The sequence below is a fragment of the Sebastes umbrosus genome, chromosome 16, assembly GCF_015220745.1.
Source record: "Sebastes umbrosus isolate fSebUmb1 chromosome 16, fSebUmb1.pri, whole genome shotgun sequence".
Classification (NCBI taxonomy): Eukaryota; Metazoa; Chordata; class Actinopteri; order Perciformes; family Sebastidae; genus Sebastes; species Sebastes umbrosus.
In genome coordinates, this window is record NC_051284.1 from 26,894,995 (window position 1) to 26,910,256 (window position 15,262).

General features: G+C 39.7%; 1 protein-coding gene across 1 annotated transcript in view; it reads right to left on the reverse strand.

The window, feature by feature from the left end:
* The window catches only part of numb (NUMB endocytic adaptor protein), a 54,556-nt gene extending 40,733 nt beyond the window's left edge, over positions 1 to 13,823 (reverse strand). Inside the window, exon 1 of the mRNA XM_037796722.1 lies at positions 13,615 to 13,823. The gene's annotated coding sequence lies outside the window, so the exon portion shown is untranslated. The remainder of the gene's footprint in view (positions 1 to 13,614) is intronic.
* Between the last annotated feature and the right edge of the window lie 1,439 nt (positions 13,824 to 15,262).

Below are 15,262 nucleotides of genomic sequence, written 5' to 3' on the forward strand. Positions count from 1 at the left end.
GAGAAAGACAGACAGACAACAGTTTAGATGGAAAAATACTCAGAAGAATCAATATCACACAGAGAACCCACTCCCTGGTTCCAGCTGCTGAGTCAATGTGTTGTCAATAATACAGCTTTTCATCCCAACAACACTATTGGTTAATGGCAACACAGCTCCACTGGCCAGTGTGTGTGTGTGCATGTGTGTGTGTGTGTGTACGTGTGTGTGTGTGTGTGTGTGTGTGTGTGTGTGTGTGTGTCAGTAGCAGTGTTTGTCCAGCAGCAGGAGTGATGAGAGGATGGAGTGGAAAAGGAACTTCCTGCTGAGTGAACAGACATGCAATCGCTACGCTGCCCGTCTGACCAGGCCAACACACACATACACTACGTACACACACACAACACAGATAATATCTGTTCACCTCCCTCCAGGTCGGGTGAACTGACCTTAAAACATGCTGAATTATAAAAAAACAAGAATGAAAACAGATTCCTGTGACCACTCAGTTTTAGGGCACTTTCACCAGTCAACATTTAGTCTGTTTTAATCTGGTGTGGTTTGTTTGGGAAGTTGTGAACGCAGTAATCGTACTCTGGTGCGGACCAAAACAACCGGACCGAGACCGCTTGCGAGAGGTGGTCTCGGACCGTTTCCAAGTGAACCAAAACACAGGCTGTCTGTGCGGGCATTTGTTGAGATGGACACGGGTAAATGAGGTTAACACGAGTGGGAGAGGATGGACCTTGACTTCTGCAGAAGTCCGATGTCTGCTTTACATACGGGCCAAAGAGAACATACAAAATATGCTAAATAAAGTCCACAAAAATAGTGACGTTTATTAGTGATACTGGAATTTCTAACTTCAATACAATACCTTGAAAAATATCGATATTCTATGCCATTTTCGATACCACTGGTAAATTGACACGCCACTGAGGGCATGAAATTTTAGATTTTTATTAAAAGATAAATAGCGGCGTATGTGTCAACTTGCTGTCACAGAGGAGAGCAGAAAGCGCATGAGTAAAAAAAAAAATTAGTATTAAAAATGTTTAAAATATTCAGTATCGATATGCATCAATTAGGGCTGACCCGAATGCTTCGAAGCTTTGACCGTTTGCATGATAATCGCCATCCAAATCAGTATTCGAAAGCTTTGTTTTTTATGTATGTAAGTATGTAATAATAATGTTGAAATCCCCAACTAGCCAATGAAATGAGGAATAATCCCACAACATTATTCATTATTCATATTCAACATTAATTATTCTTAGTTATTCTCAGACGGATATCGCTGTTTGTTGTGTGTAGAGGTGCGTGTTTGTACAGTAGTGCAGCAGTAGCACTGCCTCGAAGCTTCGAATACCTTCGAATATTTCTCACCAAAGCTTCGAAGCCCAAAAAATGTTTTTCAGGACAGTCCTAGTATCGATACTTTGACCTTTTTGACAACACTAACATTTGGAGGAGAAGGGATTGGCACGCACAGTAGATCAGTGCCAAGTCAAAGTGAAAAAAACTTTGACAGCATTATTTCAAGTCTGTGATTCTCTGTATGGAAGTGGCAGCTCTCAAGATGAAAAAGAATAATTTTCTCCTTCATACACACCCCTCAGCAAATTGTTGAAACCGAACCAGACTAATAGAAACAAAAAGTATCAATATCACTCTGATTCGGACTAACCAAACAGACTATGGCTTGTGAAAGCACCCTAAGAGCCTCTTTATTCACCTTCAAAAGGGAAAAAGGAAACTCAAACAGTAACAGGAGTCCACATGATGCAAAGCGGGTTGTATTGACGTCAGGAATCAACCAACCAAACAGGTCTTGTGAGCATGCATGTAAGCGGAGCTGTAATAGTCACTGCAGCTGTCATTTCAGGAATTCTCACCACGTACCTGAGTTGAGCTCTGTGTATCCTGGTTTGTCAAGCAGAGGATGGCTGCAGAATACCAAGTTACGCAACAGATTAAGCCAAACTGCTAGTGCTACCTGGCCCAGCAGATTTATGGTGGAGCTCAGGCAGCTACTTTAAACCTATGGGAAGTCTTAATAGCTGGAAGTGTGTTAGCTATGTGGTTAAATTAGATTAGTGAACACAGCACTGCCACTGGAAAAAACAGGGGACATTTCAATAGGAAAATCTATTCTACTAGAAATAATGCTGTGGTGTGTAATACTAGCCTGGAAAGCACCTGTGAAGGTGTGAGGCTGGACTATGACCTAATGTCAATGAGATTATATCAAGTTTCACTTCAAAAACACCATGAATCTAACCTCATAGAGACTAATGTTTATGTAAGCATCGCTCTCGAAAAGGCAAGCAATTTATTCCATGGTGTGCTTTTATTTCAGTGCCAGGAATGATTCAGCAGTCATGGTAGACGCCTTCTTTTTCCAAAACTGTTGGACAGCTCTTTTGTAAAAGAGTCCAAAAGTAGAAGGCTGTAATATGAGCATAAGAAGTGATTTCACCACGTCCATTCACACACAGCCAAGGAGCCGGCCAATCAAGCTCTTGGAAGAAGAAGGAACTCAGACAGGCAATAAAATAATTTTACATTTTAAGGCTTGGCCGACCTTTAATGAGCGAGCATGTAAGGCCGTATCATTTAATCACGCTGGAGCGAGTATGATGGATATGAGCAGGTTTATATTCCCACCAAGAACTAAACCAGATGATGTCACTGACCACCACAACTTCAAGCAGAGAACAGAAACTAATCAGTGAGTACAGAGTTCAGATAACCTGCTCGGGAGTCGGCACATGACTGAGGTGGAGGTGTCTCACTCAAGGAAGCTGTGCCAAGTCACATGGCTGTGGGACGCACAATGGCTCCAGGGCTTGAACTTGTGACCATAGCCATATCTATTGATTTCGAGAAATTGATTTTTAAGAACTTAATAGGGCTGGGACGATTTACCTATCTCCCGATTCGATACTACCACGATACTTGGGTGCAGATTTGATATGTATTGTGATTTTACAAGTACTGCGATTTTTGTTAACTTTTTTAACACTAGACCACGGGAAAAAGTTGAATCATACACTTCTAAGGACTTTTACTTTGGAAAATATCTAAATTAATCCAGTAAAAATGTTTGATTTTCAGCATGTATGTAGTCAGAGTTGTCTTGAAGTCAAATATATCAGTCATTGTCAGGCATTACATTTTTTCCAGCAACCTAAAAATCAAAGAATAAAGACATTTCCCTCATAAATTAGTGGAATTTTCTTTTTAATTTATAAGGGACATGTAATGTTTTATACTTCTGGTGAATATATTAACACCTTATTTTGAAAACAGGACACTAACTAGACTCAAATGAAGCAAATATAACGATTCTGGCATTAAAAAATCAATTTCAAAATCTGTATATTGTACTCTTGACATCATTGAAAATGAGGGCATGCCCTTAATGATTCCTCGAGATTTAAATAAAGGTTAAATGAAAAAAAAAGGGTTAATTTAACTTTTTTTGAAAGGGTAAGGAAAAGACAGCCCTGCCATGTCTTATGAGAAAAGCAGGTATAATAAAGCCAGCAGACGTCAAGTCTTTCCCTCCTCGGCCAAAGACTGGGTCTGGGCAGGCAGGCAGACGAACAGGCAAGGACTGCAGAGCATCAGAGAATGGAAAATTACCAGTACTCTCCAGTCAGCTGGGCACCTTTGATCAGCCAGAGCCCAGGCGCCAATTACTGTGGGATAATCGGCAGCCCTCAGAGGCCTGACGAGCTGCAGGCACTGTGGGCACAACGGGTCAGTGACCAGCAGGCAAAGGCCCGGTCAACAAGGCTCACAGAGCCAAAAGCCGACGGTGCCCCTCGCTGAAATGCCGCATGAAGGCGGCCAAACGGACAAGCAGCACAGCGAGGCAATTGTTCCCCTCCTGTCGACTCAGCACAGTGGCGCTCTCACAAGCCAGACATCCCTCTCCGCAGACCGATTGGTGCTGGAGGAATGGTGCAACAGCGGGGAGTGTGTAAACCTGCTACTGCACATGTCTCCGATTCTTCTCCCTCCCTCTCTCTTCAACGAAACATACGCAACATACGTAGGACAAATGTGCACACACATGCTGCTCACACACCTGTCCCTGTGATTCTGTGGTAAACAAGAAGCTGCAGTGCTCGGGGCAGTATGCTGCACAGTGATGCAACACACAGGAAACACGTTCCTCGCCGCCCCTCTCCACCGATAACCCCTTCCTACCCAGGAAGAAGGGCTTAACTACCTGTCCAACACATCATCTGAGAGGAATGTGGACTGACAAAGTAAAGGAAATCTAACTGCGTGACCTCTCCAACAACACACTCACTTTTTTCAGTCTGGCGTGTGACACAAAGGCAGCATAGATTAATAAACAAAATCTCTCTACTTGAGGCAGAACATGATATCCAGCTCATTAATAATTGACATCTTTCTTGTGCTGGGGAGCGTTCATCATCGATTAGTCTACAATGTGGGCTGCTGTGCTGCTCCTCCCTCCTCCACCGTCAACAACACAGCGATCAGAAACTGTTCACTTCTACAACAATTTCTCTTTAGTCACTGCTGCAATAATACTCATCACTGAATCTTTTGCCTACTCACACCGTAGAGTTATCTAACAGAAACACAGTAGCCAGTGGACTTTGGATCAGACACACTGCAGTTACACAACAGCCAGTGCCGGTCCAAGCAGACCCATATGGGCCAGCATGCAGCTTCCCTGTAAACCTACCACAGCAGAAGAGTCTGGTCTCAAAGCAGTGAGATGTTACACTGGAGGAGAAACAAGCTTGTTTATGAGGTTATTTTGATTAAAGATGGATATCAATTAAATTAATTCCAGACTTAGTTATAATACCAAAGCTGCATTTCATTTGATGCCTTATTAAGTGAAAACAGATTTCTCTACAAAACCCTTTTTACATTAAACAAATTAAGCCAAACATCTCAAATGCAATAGTGTCTTAACACTATCAACTGCACAATAACTTTGCCGTAATGTAATAAAGTAGTAAACTGATGAAATTACGATTTAAGTAATCTTATTAAAAAATATGTAAACATGGCAATAAATCTGACCAACAACTTTCAGTAATTGCTCGTCTTTCATTATAACTACAGACACAAATTCTGTCTGTACACCAAACATATTGAGATTCATTACAAAGCTGAAAATCTGATTCTAATTCCCAGAGGTCGGGTTGATGATCAATTCTGATCCTTAACAGTTTGATGCCACTGCACAAAAAATACCAGCCCGTTCACATGAAAAGGTGTATGAATGCCACGATAATGCGCAAGGCATTTAGCATTTAGCATGCAATAAGTACGCCTTTCCTATTTTAGACATGAGGAACCAAGTCTGAACATTTTGTTAGGCCGTATTGTCCTTATCGCTGCATCACACAGCAAACGCTGTGGTGGTTACCAGGGAACCGGTGCCACGGCAACGTTGATACACGTCCGGGGTGACGACAGTAGGTGGGGCCAAGAAAGGCCAAGAAGAAGCAACATGCAGAAGACTGTCTGCTCAGCCAAGTGAATGGAAATTGTGGGAATGGCATCACTGTCACCCGTGCGATGGACAGGGAGTCATTAGACATAAACACAGATAGTCACACACATGTCACTTAGTTTTAAGACAGGGAGTTATTATTACACCAACAACACACTGAGATGTTCACAAACAGAGGAACTGAGAGATGAGATGCACCGACATGGTTTCATAAAGCCAAACCAAAATCAGATTTTGTGTCACCGACATCAGACAAAGTTTTTGTCATATTACAGATGCAGCTGCAGGTTAAACCTTGTACATGTGACTATGTTTAGGTTATAAGTGTGTTTTAACTAGGACTGTCAAATTTGATTTAACGCCACTAATTTCTTTAACGCATTAACGCAATCGATCTTTCAGAGGTCAGTTTTAAAGCTTGAGTGAAGATACTGGCATCATATGAAACTAGAAAACCTAAGGAATCCATTGGTACCAACATGTCACACTAGCTTGTCACAAAGGAGGTTAAATAATCTCCAAACTTACGCTAAATTTTGGCGAGGAAAAACTGTCATGGCCATTTTCAAAGGGCTCCCTTGACCTCTGACCTCAAGATATATGAATGAAAATGGGTTCTATGGGTACCCACGAGTCTCCCCTTTACAGACGTGCCCACTTTATGATAATCACATGCAGTTTGGGGCAAGTCATAGTCAAGTCAGCACACTGTAACACAGACAGCTGTTGTTGCCTGTTGGGCTGCAGTTTGCCATGTTATGATTTGAGCATATTTTTTATGCTAAATGCAGTACCTGTGAGGGTTTCTGGACAATATGTGTCATCGTTTTGTGTTGTTAATTGATTTCCAATAAGAAAGATATACATACATCTGCATTAAACAAGCATATTTGCCCACTCCCTAGTTTTAACAGGTAACTAACATTTGGTAGTATAACACAACAAACCTCTAGACAAGATCACAAATATATATTCTAGTCAAATAGTGAGCCTGGGAAGCCAGACAGAGAAGTACCGAGAGAAACAAGGAGAGGTGGGAAACGTTTTACTCACAAGCCTCAAATCCAAAACTGAAACCACTGCCAGAGGCAGTCAGGTAATACAAGGAAACAGAAAAGAGAGTAGAAAGACCTGATTCTGTGCATATATTTGTAACCTATTGGTGAGTTTTGGTTTAAAAATAGAAGTGTCTTCGTGAGGTGACAAATACACCTCAACCAGAAGTCTTCCACATATCACACTCAGGTAGCTGGTACAGAGTTCCCACCCTGTGATAGACACCACCGGTCAGCTCGTCCTGGGTCACTCGTAATTAAAGCAGAGATCACAGGGCTGAATAAAGCATGAGCTGTTCCCGCACAGGACAGGAAGCTCAGGTATCACTCTATATATGGGGCCCAGAGAGACAAAAGGAGTCCCTGAGCCCCATACCATACCCAGGGAGGAGTGATACCTGCGAAAACCCGAAAGGCAACTCCCTGCATACAGTGACGCACCCCCCAACCCTCACAGCAGCACTAATCCACAGTTTAAACAGCCATGGCAAAATGAGGAGCTCAATGCCCCTTTGGACCCAATTAAGAGCTAAAGATATTGTCCCAAATGGGGACATTCGAGGAACAGCGTTCAAAGCGGTAAAACATCATGCAAAACCCACTATTGTTTTTAAAGTCAAATGCTGCAACTAAGAAACAAATACTGCATGGTTTTTATTAAACAGTGAGATTAAATGCTCTGTGGTAACATAACTATTCTTCACTGACAATAGAAGCATGATTTGAAAAACATTAACGCAGGTTATTTGTCTGCAGAGATGCTAATTCTTGCCAATGTACCCCATAAAGATTTCTTACAGGTTTTTATTCATGCGGCTGTGCAATAAAAATACCTCAGACTAACAATGTAAAGTGCTAAAACGTGATGTGAGTGGAGGGAAAATGTTACAGGGCTGCTGTGGTTGTGACTGCTAGAGGTTGCTAGTATCGTTAGTTGCTTTTTGATTTGTTTGTCATCTCATAGTCAATGTTTGATTGTCATAGTGTGCTAGATAATGACATGAGATCAGTTTTGGGGGTTGGTTGTCATACTACACTAGGCATGGGATAATGAAAATTTCATGTCACGATTATCCTGGCCAAAATAATTTCCATTAACGATATTATCCCGATAATCATCAAAATATGCTTAAAATGTTTCTAAAACATACTGGGATCACTTTACTTACATTTTGTTAAGAAACAAAATGCATCACAGATAGGACACACAGCTTTTAAATGAAAAACAATCAATCTTAAATAAGTTAACCATAAATCATAAGGTCCCCCTGCATAAATAAAGGATAAAGAAAAGAAAAGAAAAATAGCAACACTGCGTTAGTCTGTTCTTTCTTGCATGACAATTGCTGTATTTTTTAAAGTCAGGCTCTATTTTTCACTTCACTACCATGACAGCGAGCGAGAGGGCTATTTCAAGTCATATTCACAATTATCCCGATAATAGAAATTCACCACGATCAACTTATTGTGAGTGTTATTAGCTTGATCCGCGATATAAACGTGTATAGTCCCATCCCTACTAAAGCACACACTATGGAAACTGATGTTTAAGAACAGTCAGAGCAATGCAACAAATATAAACATGTCCGGTTTCCTAGCTTTCCTAACCTAAAACAGAGCCGAAGATGCTCTTAAGTCTTCATCTTGTGTATGTCTGGGTTTGTGTGTACAACCAGCTTCTGAGACAGACGTTCCATTATGTGAAAAGGTCATGACCAACAGCAAGAATTTCCCTCTGTGGTAGAGGATAACAACACTGCTTACCAACAAACACATCAAACACACAAGTTCAATCCAACTCTGCGGTTCCACAGAACCTATTTTAGGCTACTTATGTTGAAATGGGGTCAGCTGCACATTTGAGATCCTGATTCTAAAGCCTCCCCTCTGGTTGGATCTCCTCAGAGTATCTCTGCTGGATCCAGTCCCAATCAGCTCAGAATATGGAGCTCTAACAAGTGCAGACAGTCAGGCCTTCTTTCTTACGATGCAAAGGTACCAATTCCTACATGGAACCAGATGTTAATGATGCTCACATCCTGAAGGGATCACCAGAGCAGAAAAGGTCTTTTTGGTGCATTTTTGTACACAATTCAGCTTGAGTCACACCGTGCACAAGTAAAAACCTGCAGACTGCAAGCAGCTCTTTTACTGAGCAGTGTTTTGGTAACTTATCATCCCAAAAGGTTAGAGTGTTTGGCCGAGGAGAGTGTCAAAACAAATCCCACTCTAGTTCGTGTAACTCGTCTGCATTCTTTGTTTTAATCTCTGACATTACCGCCATCAAAAACACACACATTTGGATCACATTCTCCCTCCTAATGAACGAAAACACTCTCAAATTTGGACGAGAACCGGATTTTCAGGCATCACAGAGCACCCGAGTTCACGTGTCCTCATTCTCACCTTCCTACACTAACCAAACTGAATAAGCAAACATATGTGCGTGTTATTAAATCACTTCAAATATGCTTGGTGTGTCCACACTTCTGGTGAGCTGTGATGTTGACGAAAAGCACAAGATGTGGATGACAACATCAGCCAGCACATTCAATGGCCCGTATCAAACCTGCACCCAAAGGCAGTGGTGGAATGTAACTAAGCACATTTCCTCAAGTATTGTATTTAAGAACAAAACAAAATATTTTTTATTTATTTCCACTATATTTGTCTGACAGCTTTAGTTACTTTACAGATTATAGACTCAGACATTGAAACCACAGAAAATCTTTTTTTTTTTATTGCAGATTAACTAGGACCTTTTGGGATGCTTTTCTATATCGGATAATTTATGATGATCAAAATATTCTGATTCTAATGATAATTTAATTATTTTGGCAAAATATTTCATATATAAATGTTTCTTAAAATCTCTTTCAATATTTAAACAAGATACTTTACAAAAATAAATTGTTATTGTAATGTTGTAAAATAAAAAAAACGATATCTTTATGAATATCATTGTACCTCACTGATTGACCAGTTTTTTTTTTTATTTCCTTATTCTTTATTTTTGTCTTGTAATTTCCTTTTTGTTTGTTATCATTATCGCTCGCTCTGTTGTTTCATTAATGTGAACATATTCTCTTGAATATGACGTTACAACAGAAAAATAATCGGCAACTATTTTGATAAACAAAAATGTCAGAAAATTTTGTTTTCAGCCTCTCAAATATGGATATTTCCTGCTTTTCCCTGTTTTATATCATATTAAACTGAATAACTGGGTTTTAGACGGACAAAACGAGACATTTAAAGACGTCACCTTGGACTATGAAAAACTGGGATGAACATAACTTTACAGATTACAGTTTTTCATACGCTTCCTGTCCAGTGAAAACCATGCATGTCAAAATTTAGTGATTTTGAATTTGAATGTTTGTGATAAACTGAAGGATGTCATGTTCCTTTATGTGTTGAGAAGATTCTCCTTCTTCTTCAGCTAAATAAACTCTTTAAAAAGTCTCTTGGATCAGCTGGAAAATGCATCGCCACAAAGCTGAAAACAGGGCTGAGAAGGACAGGGGAGCAGTCAAGAGATCATGGAGACAGACAAATTGTCCTGATCCGGACCGTTTGATGTGGTAACAGAAGAACAGAAACACAGAGGCATATCTCCCGTTCTTGTCATCTCATATCAATTCAGTTACCACCGGACTGAAAGCTAAGCTGACACTGACGCTCACTCTGCTTTCACCATAAGCGGCAAGAAGCTCCACTATCTCGCTGCTATCAGGGGACAAAAGTGAAGCCCTTTGATTGCGTCGTCATCGCACAGCGGGTTTATCTACCCATGTTGCATCACTACTCAGCATTCACATGTACAGCTCACTGCCAAGAAAAAGGGCCTCTCCTTTGAGAAGAGTAACGCTGCTTTCTCCCACAGAGTGAATCACAAAGCTTCGGATAGAGACTCGCTCTAGAATTCTCCTCCTCTCTCAAACAGCTGACAGACTTGCACAGTGGGTTTGATGGCTGATAGCCAATCTTGCCTCCCTCTTTCTGGGAGATGAGTTAAGCCATGAGTTACTTTCAGAATTTGGGGGAGAGAAAAACCACTGTTATCTCTTTGTATAGGAGACATCAAGTTCCCTTCCAGGAGACGTACAGTATATAGTTTCCAAATGGTTCGAAACCCCTTGTACCATCACTAGAAATACTGTGCGACAATACAGCTGTACAGTCATTTAATCGACTAGTAGTAGATCAACAAAAACGGATCTGCAACTATTTTGATAACTGGTTCATCGTTTCAGTGATTTTACAAGTAAAACTGCCAAATATTTGCTGGGTTGAGGCTCTCAAATGTGTGGATTAGATGCTTTTCTTTATCATATATGGTAAGGAACTGAATATATTCCAGTTTTGGACTGCTGACAAGCGATATGAACACCTCATATTGGGTTGCATTTTTCACTATTTTCCTAGAGTTGTCCTCAACCAAAGAAATTCTTAGTTGATTAACACGAGATACGATTTTGTCGACTAATCGATTAGTTGATTTATTCGACAGATCTGTAAAGTTTCTCCACAAAGACTCACACAAAAGCATCAATTAAAATCAGCAGCACCACTAGAAATCTTAGGGATGCACCGATACCATTACCGGATCGGATATCGGGTTGATACTGAGTCAAATAGCGGGATCTGGTAACGATGACAATGGGGCCGATCTATTAAATTCAATTCTATGTACTATATACACATTATATTCTGAAATTTTAATTCCCGTTTACGTTTTGACTAACTTATTGCTGCATTAAAACGGTTTAATTCCTGTTTTGCCAAGTTGTTGGTGTACGATTTATATGTAATGTTATCTATATATTTATTTGTTAAATTTTGTTTTACGATGTTAGGAAAGCAATGTTTAAGTCAAGCCTGATGTTGCCTTACACACAAAAGGATGATCCAAGTCACTTCCACACAGTGAGGTGTACACAGTGTTTGAAATGAACTTTTTTGTCTACCAGCCACTCCATATATTAACATTGTTTTTTTGGCTGATGAGTGAAGCAAATCTAGCAGCCACTTGCATATTTTACCAGCATTTGGCTGGTGCCAATTTCCAACCCTGCATACAGCTTATTAATGAAACACTGGTATTGGATCGGTACTCGGTACTGTCCCATACCCAAAGCCCAGGTATCGCTATCGAGACTGAAAAAGTCAGATCGGTGCATCCCTAAATCTTAGTCGACTAAGAAGAAATTACTAATAAGTCGACTAATTGACTAAGAGGGGGCAGCCCTACTATTTTCTGATATTTACCAGCCAAAGCAATAAGAGAAAATAATCAGCAGATTAGTCGATATTGAAAATAATCATTAGTTGCAGCCCTATATAACACATCTGTTTTATAAAGAGTCTGTTTCTAGCTTGGATCGCCTCTTCACAATGGAAAGAACAAAACAGTGGCATGTATGTACCAATGATTAACATACTGCCAAGTCACAACACTCATCACCACCCCATTAACAAATCAGTAATGACTCAACAGTTGTGGCTAATGAGAGCATACAAATGTGGTTACTGTCCAATAAGAAGGATGGGCGTGCTGCTGTAGCTCTACACCATCCATTCATCCATCATAGAGCTATCTTTGTAAAAGTCTGCATGTGGAAGGTAATCTGACCACTGATGTTTATCTGATCACAACCAGAATGGAAATCTCTTGCTCTTGTGGTGTCTGTACACTCCCATACAAGCTGTGATATCATTACCATATAAAGAGAATCTAGGGCACATTATCACACTTCACAAAAATCCAGAGAAGGCTGTGAGTCACAGTTTATATATCTTCAGGGCATTCAACCTGTCTGATGGCTGAATACGTCTTTTTTAACCATATATTTCAATTTGTGAGACATTTTTTACAAACTTACCAAGTCACTAAACTTAACTGCAGATGAACACACGCCTTTAATACATTAGTAACGATGATATTACACAAGTGATCCGTGTGACAAAATGACATGATGTGTATCATGGGGTATCAAACTGGTATTAAACTGGTATCAAACTGGTGTTAAACTGGTATCAAACTGGTATCATACTGGTATCAAACTGGTATTAAGCATCATTTTAATCCTAGTTTTGCTGAGTAATGTAAACTAGTATTAAACTGGTATCAAACTGGTATTAAGCATCATTTTAATCATAGTTTTGCTGAGTAATGTAAACTAGTATTAAACTGGTATCAAACTGGTATTAAACTGGTATTAAGCATCATTTTAATCATAGTTTTGCTGAGTAATGTAAACTAGTATTAAACTGGTATCAAACTGGTATTAAACTGGTATCAAACTGGTATTAAGCATCATTTTAATCCTAGTTTTGCTAAGTAATGTAAACTAGTATTAAACTGGTATCAAACTGGTATTAAGCATCATTTTAATCCTAGTTTTGCTGAGTAATGTAAACTAGTATTAAACTGGTATCAAACTGGTATCAAACTGGTATCAAACTGATATTAAGCATAATTTTAGTCCTAGTTTTGCTGAGTAATGTAAACTAGTATTGAACTGGTATCAAACTGGTATTAAGCATCATTTTAATCCTAGTTTTGCTGAGTAATGTAAACTAGTATTAAACTGGTATGAAACTGGTATGAAACTGGTATTAAGCATCATTTTAATGATGAGTTTTGCTGAGTAATGTAAACTAGTATCAAACTGGTATGAAACTGGTATTAAGCATCATTTTAATGATGAGTTTTGCTGAGTAACGTTCACCTTCTCAAAGTTAACAGGTGAGTTGAGGTATCGTTAGCTACTTAACTAGCTAGCTTAATAACCTCTTAGCTCATCGGTAGCGACAAGGCAGAGCATTTCCAACACCTTATAAAGATGGTACACACCTTCACATGTTAGATTATGCTCTTTCTATTTTCTAGTTATGTTAACAAGCAAGATAAAAGCCTTATAGTTGCGTCTCCAGGCAGCTTGGAGCCGTGGAGCTAACAGAGCTGCGTGTGTTGCCGCATCCGAGGCTAGTGCTGCTTTAGCTCGGTGAGCTACCGAGCGGAGACCGGAGACCGGAGCAGGCTAACGTTAAAACACACCGTACCTGAGATCACCGCTGCGACCCAGAAGATGCCCCCTTTAACGCCGTCAGTCAGACGGAACCGTCGCCGTGCCGAAATAATTCAAATTCCACAGAAAGTGTGTGAGGAGAATGTCTCAGTCCAATCAGTCCTCTCGCTTCAGCCACCGCCGCTGAATGGCTGAACGGCTGAACGGCTGCTAGCAGCGACTCAACCAAACCTCCTCCTTAGCAACGGACCGCCTCCGCGAGACCTCATTGGACCGGCGCGTGCAAGACTGGAGGTGATGGATAGACAACAGAGAGAGGCCTGGTGAAACTGGTGTCAAACCTGGTGTCAAACTGGTATTAAACTGGTGTCAAACCTGGTGTCAAACTGGTATTAAACTGGTGTCAAACTGGTATTAAACTGGTATCAAACTGGTATTAAAGGTCCCATATCGTGCTCATTTTCAGGTTCATACTTGTATTTCGTGTTTCTACTAGAATATGTTTACATGCTGCAATGTTAAAAAAAAAACTTTATTTTCCCCATACTGTCTGCCTGAATATGCCTGTATTTACCCTCTGTCTGAAACGCTCCGCTTTAGTGCATTTCAGCGGAATTGCAATGGAAATGCATTGCTAGGCAACAGTTTGGGTCCATGTTTACTTCCGGTCAGCTGATGTCATTCACATACACTGCAGCAGAAAATAAACAGGGACACATTTAGAATGTTTATGTTTAAAACCTGGTAATGGTCTAAATATTGTAGATTTGTGACATCGCAAATGGACAGAAATCCTAACGGCTTGTTTCAAACGCACAATTTCTGAATACGGGCTGTGCGTATTTCTCAGTATATTGAGCGTTTTGATAGTTTAACAGTATTTATATAGCACTTAAACCTGCTTTATAATATGAAAGACATGACAATCTCACTTTTTACAATATGGGACCTTTAAACTGGTGTCAAACTGGTAATAAACTGGTATCAAACTGGTATTAAACTGGTATTAAACTGGTGTCAAACTGGTATTAAACTGGTGTTAAACTGGTATCAAACTGGTATTAAACTGGTGTTAAACTGGTATCAAACTGGTATTAAACTGGTTTTAAACTGGTGTCAAACTGGTATTAAACTGGTGTCAAACTGGTATTTAACTCATATTAAACTGGTATCAAACTGATATTAAACTGGTGTCAAACTGGTATTGAACTAGACTTTCACTGCATCTCTGAGACCAGGAGAGTCATCAGCTGCTAGATTGGACAAATACTTCAAATAACTTATCAAGGTTCTTCCTATGAGGTTGATCTATTATAAAAGTGGGACCAATGTCACTGGATTCCTGTATTCCTTTATTATTATTAAAATATATCTGGAAGTTATTATTTCTGTCCTAGCTCCATGTACATTGGATAGTATATAGATGTAATACTATACAGCCAATGATGGGAAGCAGCTATGTAGGCTACATTTATTCAAGTACTGCAGGCTACTTAAATACAATTTTGAGGTACTTTTTTTTTTCAATATTATATTTATTGTTTTTTTGTTCATTTTGTAACAACAGAACAAACATTCACAAACGTCCCCAATAATAACATCCTCGGTACAAAGAAACTTAACAAACCTAGTTTTAATATAAAATAAGCCAGAATAGATACAGAAAAAAAACATATTATATA